The sequence below is a fragment of the Desmodus rotundus genome, chromosome X (assembly GCF_022682495.2).
Source record: "Desmodus rotundus isolate HL8 chromosome X, HLdesRot8A.1, whole genome shotgun sequence".
NCBI lineage: Eukaryota > Metazoa > Chordata > Mammalia > Chiroptera > Phyllostomidae > Desmodus > Desmodus rotundus.
In genome coordinates, this window is record NC_071400.1 from 36,424,486 (window position 1) to 36,432,791 (window position 8,306).

Consider the following 8,306-nt stretch of genomic DNA (forward strand, 5'->3'; position numbering starts at 1 on the left):
GTCCTTTGCCCATTTATTAATTGGATTCTTCATTTTCCTGGTGTGGAGTCATGTGAGTTCTTTATATATTTTGGAGATCAAACCCTTTTCTGAAGTATCATTGGCAAATACATTTCCCCATAAGGTTGGTTCCCCTTTCATTTTACTGATGTTTTCTTTAGCTGTGCAGAAGCTTTTTGATTGGATGTAGTCCCATTTGTTTATTCTTTCCTTTATATCCTTTGCTCTAGGGGACATATCGATGATAATGTTGGTGAGTGGAATATCTGAAATTTTTCTGCCTATGTTCTCCTCTAGGACTTTTATGGTGTCACAACTTATATTTAAGTCTTTTATTTATCTTGAGTTTATTTTTGTGTATGGTGTAAGTTGGTGGTTGAATTTCATTTTTTTTTTTTTTTGCATGTAGCTGTCCAGATCTCTCAAAACCACTTGTTGAAGAGGGGATTTTTATTCCATTTTACGCTTTGTCAAATATTAACTGACCATGGAGACTTGGGTTTATTTCTGAGCTCTTTATTCTCTTCCAATGATCTATGTGTCTGTTCTTATGCCAGTATGAAACTGTTAAGATTACTGTGGTCTTGTAATATAGTTTGATATAAGGTATCATTATCCCTCCTACTTTGTTCTTCTTTCCCAGAATTGTTGTGGCTATTTGAGGTGATTTATGGGTCTATATAAATTTTTGAATGTTTGTTCTATATCTCTGAAATAAGTCATTGGTATTTTAATAGGGATTACATTGTATCTATAAATTGCTTTGGAAACTATTTTTTGATGATGTCAGTTCTTCCAATCTATGAACATATTATATGCTTCCATTTATTCATGTCTTCCTTAATTTCTTTCTTCAGTGTTTTGTAGTTTTGTGAGTACAGGTCTTTTACCTTCTTGATTAGGTTTATTCCTAGATACATTATTTTTCTTGTTGCTGTAGCAAATGGGATTTTATCCTGATATCTGTTTCTGATATTTTATTGTCAGTGTATAAAAGTGCCTTCATAAAATGCCTTCAATTTCTGAATATTGAATTTCTATCCAGCTGCTTTGAAAAACTCATTTATTAGGTGAAATAGTTTTTGGTTGAGTGTATAGGGTTTTCTATGTATATATCATGTCATCTGCAAACAATGACAGTTTTACTTCTTCCTTTCCAATATGGTTGCCTTTTATTTCCTTTTCTTGTCTGATAGCTGTGGCTAGGACTTCCACTAGTATGTTGAACAGAAATGGTGAAAGTGGACATCCTTGTTTAGTTCCTGATCATAGTGGAAAAGGTTTTAATTTTTGCCCATTGAGTATGATGTTGGATATAGTTCTTTCATATATGATGTTTATTGTGTTGATTTATGCTCCCTTTATTCCCACCTTGCTGAGTGTTTTTATCATAAATGGGTGGTCTACCTTATCAAATGCTTTTTTCTACATGCATTGATATAATCATGTGACTTTTGTCCTTACTTTTGTATATGTGATACATTACCTTTATTGATTTGCAAATATTTTACCATTCTTGCATCCCTGGGATGAATCCCATTTGATCATGTTGTATGATTTTTTTAATGCATTGCGGGATGCAGTTTGCCAATACTTTGTTGAGGATTTTAGCATCTATGTTCATGTCCTTAAGTGTTTTGTAAAATTCTCCTGTGAAACTGTCTGGTTCAGGGATTTTGTGTTATGGGAGGATATATTTTTGGATTTTGCTTCAATTTCACCAGCTGTTATTGGTCTTTTCAGGCTTTCTTCTTCTTGATTCAGTTTTGGAAGATTATATTTTTATAGAACCTTGACCATTTAACCTGGGTTTTCAAATTCCATGGCACATATTTGTTCATAGTAATGTCTTACAATCTTTTGTATTTCTGTGGTATCAGTTGTAATTTCTCCTTTTCCACTTCTGATTTTATTTATTGAGTCCTTTCCTTTTTTTTCTTGATGAGTCTGCTTATAGTCTTGTTGATTTTCTTTGTCTTTTCAAAGAATGAACCACTGTATTTATTGATCCTTTGAATTGTTTTTCTAGACTCTGTGTCATTTAATTCCTCTGTGATCTTCGTTATTTCCTTCCTTCTACTCACTCTGGGCTTTGCTGGTTGTTGTTCATCCAGTACTTGTCCATGTAGCATTAGGTTCTTTATTTGAAATATTTCAATCTTTCTTAGGTAGGCCTGTATTGCTATGAACTTCCCTCTCAGGACTGCCTTTGCTGTGTCCTGTATGTTTAGAACTGTTGTGTATTCACTTTCATTTGTTTCCAGAAACATTTTGATTTTTTTCCTTGATCTCATTAACCCTTTCATTGTTTAATAGCATGGTATTCAGTCTCAATGAGTTTGAATCTTTTTGAGTTTTTTCCTTGAGGTTGGTTTCTAGTTTGAAGCCCTTGTGATCTGAGAAAATGCTTGGTATGATTTCAATTTTCTTGAATTTGTTAAGGGTTGTTTTGTGTCCTACTGTGTCATCTATCATTGGAAATGTTCGATGAGCATTTGAAATGAATGTGTATTTTTCTTCTTTGGAATTAAATTTTCTCTCTCTATATAAGTTAAGTACATTTGGTCTACAGCAGGGGTGTGAAACTTATTTTCACCAGGGGCCACATCAGCCTCACGGTTGCCTTCAAAGGGCCAAAATAATTTTTGGACTATATAAATGTAATGGCTCCTTAACTGTTAAGGAGTTGAAACTATATTTGGCATATGGTACATGAAATCAGTCAGTTCCACAATATACTTGGTGCTATTTTGTTTGGAACATCTATTCATTGTTCACAGTGGGGTGTTATACCATACTATAATTGTGTTGCTCTATATCTTTCTTAAAGTCCTCCAAGATTTTGCTTATATGTCTGGGTGCTCCTATATTTGATGCATAAGTGTTTACAGTATTCATGTCTTCTTGGTGGATTCTTCCCTTGAGTATTATGAAGTATCCTTCTCTGTCTCTTTTTACGGCCTTTGTTTTGAGTCTATTTTGTCTGTTATATATATTGCTACCCAGGCTTACTTTTCCTGTCCATTTATTTGGAATATTTTTTTCTAACTCTTTACTTTTAGTCTCTGTAGGTAATTTGTTCTGAGTTGGGTCTCTTGTAGGCAGCATATGTGCAAGTCACATTTTCTTATCCATTCAGCTACCCTATGTCTTTTGATTGGAGGATTTAATCCATTTACATTTAAGGTTAGTATTCATAGGTACTTATTCATTGCAATTTTACCCACTTTGTTCCTATGTTCCTCTCTCTCATTCTTTTTCTTCCTCTTCTTATAGTATTACCTTTAGCTGTTTAGCATGTCTTGCAGTGCTGGTTTAATGGAGGTGTATTCTTTTAGCCTTCCTTGGTCTATGGAGCTCCTTATTTCATCTTCCATTTTAATTGAGAGCCTTAGTGGTTAAAGTAGTCTTGGTTGCAGACCTTTACCTTTCATTACTTGGAATATTTCTTGTCATTCCCCTCTGGCTTGTAGTGTTACTGTCGAGAAGTCACCTGCTAGCTTTATTGGGGTTCCCTTGTATGTTACTTCCTATATCTCCCTTGCTGCCTTTAAGATTCTCTATTTGTCTTTGAATTTTACCATTTTAATTATGATGTGTCTTATAGTGGGTTTCTTTTGGTGCCTCTTAATTGGGACCCTCTCTGCTTCCTAGACTTGTGTGACTTTTTCTCTCATCAAATTAGGGAAGTTTTTGTCATTACTTTTTCAAACAGGTTTTGTATCCCCTTCCCCTCTTCTTTTCCTTCTGGTATCCCTATTATATGGATATTATTTGTTTCATGTGGTCCTGCAGTTCACTTAAGCCCTCTTCATTCTTTTTGAGTCCTTTTTCCTTTTCTTGCTCTGTGTGGGAATTTTTTTCTGCCTTGTCCTCCAGCTCACAGATTGATCCTTTTCTTCATCTAGCCTGCTTTTAATTTCTTCTACTATCTTCTTCAATCCTGAAATTGTATTCTTCATTTCCCCCTGGCTCTTACTGATATTTCCTATGTCCTTCATGCAGATGTAGTTCCCAGTAAGTTACTTGCAGCTTCCCTGTAGTTTTTGGTAATTCTCACTGAGCTCATTGAATTTCCTTATAACCATTGATTTTATCTCAGTATCTGATAGTTTAATTACCTCTATTTCATTTACCACCTTTTTCTGGGGATTCTTCCTTTCCTTTTGACTGGTGGTTGTTTCTTTATCTCACCATTTTAGAGGAGACACTTGTTTGGTTTTGCTTCTTAAATTGATTTGCTTTGACTTCTTGCCTTTGTGGGGTGAACCTCTATGCTAGAAGACCTGTGTGAATCAGTGTTGCAGTCTCCTTGATGTCTTGAAATTGATATTCTTGGGATGCCCTTTGTTGTTCATGTAGGCTCTCTGGATATAATTGGGTTTTATTTTTATTTTTGTCATTCCTTAGTGTGTCCTTCCCTCAACCTGGCTGAAATGGTGGTCACTTCACCCACCATGTCTTGGATGCTTTTGTAGGTGGTGCCAAAAGAAAACCACACAGCCCCAAAACAAACTCACACCCACAAAAATTACCCAGCCACAATCACATATCAATAGCAAATGAACCAGTATTAATAAGGCTGTAAAGAGTTTAAGACTATTATAAGAAAGGATAGGCAAATATGAGACAACTAACTGAAAGAAAAATGATTTTGAGAGGGTAGAAGGAGGAACACCAATAAGGGTAAGGAATCAGAGCAATGTGAAGAGAGAAAGCAAAATTTACATTGTAAATAAAAAAATGGAATGAAGGGAGAACCAAGATGGAGGCGTAGGTAGACACAGTGCGCCTCCTCGCACAACCAGAACTGACAGAAAATCTAACGGCAAGGAAGTCCTACACCAGGGAGATAAAAAATAAATATTCATCCAGACCGGAAGGAGGGGCGGAGACAGGCAGCCGGGGGAGAGAACTGGAGTTGCCTCGGGTTGCTGTGGTGGGACCCAGACTGGCGGAGTGTGGGATGAACAGGGCAGGCAGTCTGACCATGAGCAGACCCTGCGGCCCTACATTCACACACAGATAAACCAAGAGGGCTGGACTCAGAGTGGCGGAGAGCCCCACACAGGCACACAGATAAAACAGGAAGAACAGCGGGGAGCGAAGTAGACCGTGTAACCAATGGCTCCAGTGCTGTGAAATGAAGCCTCAAACATCTGAGTGAAAACACCTGTGAGGGTTGGGGAGGCCGCAGGAGAAACTCCCAGCCTCACAGGAGAGTGCGTTGGAGAGACCCACAGGGGCCTAGAGTGTGCACAAGCCCACCCATTCGGGAACCAGCATCAGAGGGGCCCACTTTGATTGTGGGTAGAAGAGGGAGTATCTGAAAGCCAGCAGGGAGTGGAGCAAGCTCCATTGCTCCCTCTCGGCCCCTCCCCCACATACAGTGTCACAGTGCAGCAATCAGCCTTACCCCGCCCCGGGGAACACCTAAAGCTCTGCCCCTTTAAGTAACAGAAGCACCAAGACAAAAAAAAAAAAATGGCCCAAATGACAGAACATTTCAAAGCTCCAGAAATAATTCAACTAAGCAGCCAACAGATAGCTAACCTATCAGATGCACAGTTCAAAACACTGGTAATCAAGAAGCTCACAGAATTGGTTGAATTTGGTCGAAACTAGATGAGAAAATGAAGGCTATGCTAAGAGAGACAAAGGAAAATGTACAGGGAACCAATAGTGATGGGAAGGAAACTGGGACCTCAAATCAACCGTGTGGACCAGAAGGAAGAAAGAAACATCCAACCAGAAAAGAATGAAGAAACAGGAATTTGGAAAAATGAGGAGAGGTTTAGGAACCTCCAGGATATCTTGAAACGTTCCAACATCCGAATTATAGGGGTGCCAGAAGGAGAAGAGGAAGAACAAAAAATTGAAAACTTATTGGAACAAATAATGAAGGAGAACTTCCCTAATCTGGCAAAGGAAATAGACTTCCAGGAAGTCCAGGAAGCTCAGAGAGCCCCAAAGAAGCTGTACCCAAGAAGGAACACACCAAGACACATCATAATTACATTACCTAAGATTAAACAGGAGGAGGGAATCTTAGAAGCAACAAGAGAAAAGAACACAGTTACCTACAAAGGGATTCCCATAAGACTGTCAGCTGATTTCTCAAAAGAGACCTTACAGGCAAGAAGGGGCTGGCAAGAAGTATTCCAAGTCATGAAAGGCAAGGACTTACATCCAAGATTGCTCTATCCAGCAAAGCTATCATTTAGAATGGAAGAGAAGATAAAGTGCTTCTCAGATAAGGTCAAGTTAAAGGAGTTCATCATCACCAAGCCCTTATTATAGGAAATGTTATAGGGACTTATCTAAGAAACAGAAGATAAAAAATATGAACAGTAAAAATGACAGCAAAATCACAGTTATTAATAACCACACCTAAAACAAAAACAAAAGCAAACTAAGCAAACAACTAGAACAGGAACAGAACCACAGAAATAGAGCTCACATGGAGGGTTATCAATAGGGGAGTGGGAGGGGGAGAGAGGGGGGAAAGGTACGGAGAATCAGTAACATAAATGATAGGTGGAAAATAGACAGGGAGAGGGTAAGAATAGTGTAGGAAATGTAGAAGCCAAATAACTTATAAGTATGACTCATTGACATGAACTATAGGGGGGGAATGTGGGAGGGAGAGGGTGGGCAGGATGGAGTGGAGTGAGGGGGGGAAATGGGACAACTCTAATAGCATAATCAATAAATATATTTAAAAAATGGAATGAAGAAGGCAGAATCAAGTAAGAGAAGGGACACTTATAGTATTAGGTTTAAACAGAAATTAAAAAAAAATAAAGTAAGAGTTAGACAAAGGAAAAAAACAAATAAATTTAAAAATAGGAACCAAATTGGAGAAAAAGATTCCCCACAGGTTTATCAACAACAAATGGCTAAGATTAATATAGGCGGGATGGGAAAAAGGGGGAAATAAGAAAGAAAAGCTTAAGAGATGTCTAGAGGAAAGGGAAGTGTTTTGAGATGATGGAGAGGGAATACTAAGAATAAGGAATGAAAACCAGACTAAGACAGGGAATAATTAAAATTTGAGACAAAAAAAAAAGAAAAGGCAGGATGAAAGAAGAAAAAAAGAATAAAACCAGACTACAACAGGGGAAAAATAAAATTTGAGACAGAAAAACGAACAAGCATGATGAAGGCAGAATTGAATAAGAGAAGGAAATGGTAAAATTGGAGATTTAACATACAAAAATAGTGAAGATCTAGGGAAAAAATGTAAAATATGCAACACCTCCCCTATCCACAACCAACCATGGACAATGATTGATAATGGTGGAGAGAGAACATAGGTATTTTAAGAGCAAGAAAAAGAATCTGTGATAAGGGGAAGCCAGGCTGTCTAGAAACTGAGTGGGAATGATGTGGAGTTGCAGGGATACCTAAAACCCTGAGCTGTGACACAGCTAGTCTGCAAGCTAATATATATATTTTTAAATGGCCACACCAAACACTTCCTGGTGCTGACCATAAGCAGTTGGAAAGGACTGGAACAGTATGGGAAATTGGGTCACAAGCTGTTTGGTTACTCTCATCTTGCTAACCAAGATTTGGAGTGGATCAATATCAAAATGACAATCTAGAAACTTGGCAGTCAGATGGTTTGCAGCCTCATTTAGTGAACATACAATTCATAAGAAAAACAATGGTGATGACATTTTGTATTTATGCAGACTAAAAATCTGATGAAAGCTATACTTCAAGCAAGAGCTCAGTCAGAGTACGAAATAATTTCCACAACCTTCAAGAAATCGGCAACCTGAATTAGTGGAACCAAGTGGCTGGATTCACATTCCCTTAAGTGATAATCACAAGAAACCAACTTGTACATTCATGATACAGATTGCTGTTCTAGCCAATCACCAAAATGGAAGAGAAAACCACATGAGACAGATTAAAATATACACAAGTGGAAGAGAACTCCATTGGTATGTTTCCTAGATGTACAACTATTGATCTCATGATGTATCATTCAATAAGGTGACCTGGGAATAGTACTGATATTATTAAATACATCTTTGTTTTCTCTGGTCAGTATATATTATATCTCGTATGTTTATTGAAAAGGCATCAGTTATTTTACATTTTTATGTGCAACAAGAAGCATTTTATTGTAGCTTTAAAAATAAAATTTGTACTATACTATCTTTATTTTCTCTAAAATATAATAAAGCTTACATATTTTATGTTATTGAAAAAAAAGAAGAATGTGAGATGACCATTGATAAGGAAATTGGTTTTGAGAGGCTGGAAGGGGGAGAAATAGTAAGAGAGTGGAAGGG

The 8,306-nt window shown here is 37.3% G+C and overlaps 1 pseudogene; it reads left to right on the top strand.

Annotated features, from left to right (window-relative positions):
* LOC112321341 (anaphase-promoting complex subunit 10-like) overlaps positions 1-8,008 on the top strand; it is a 28,984-nt pseudogene extending 20,976 nt beyond the window's left edge.
* The last annotated feature ends 298 nt before the right edge of the window (positions 8,009-8,306 follow it).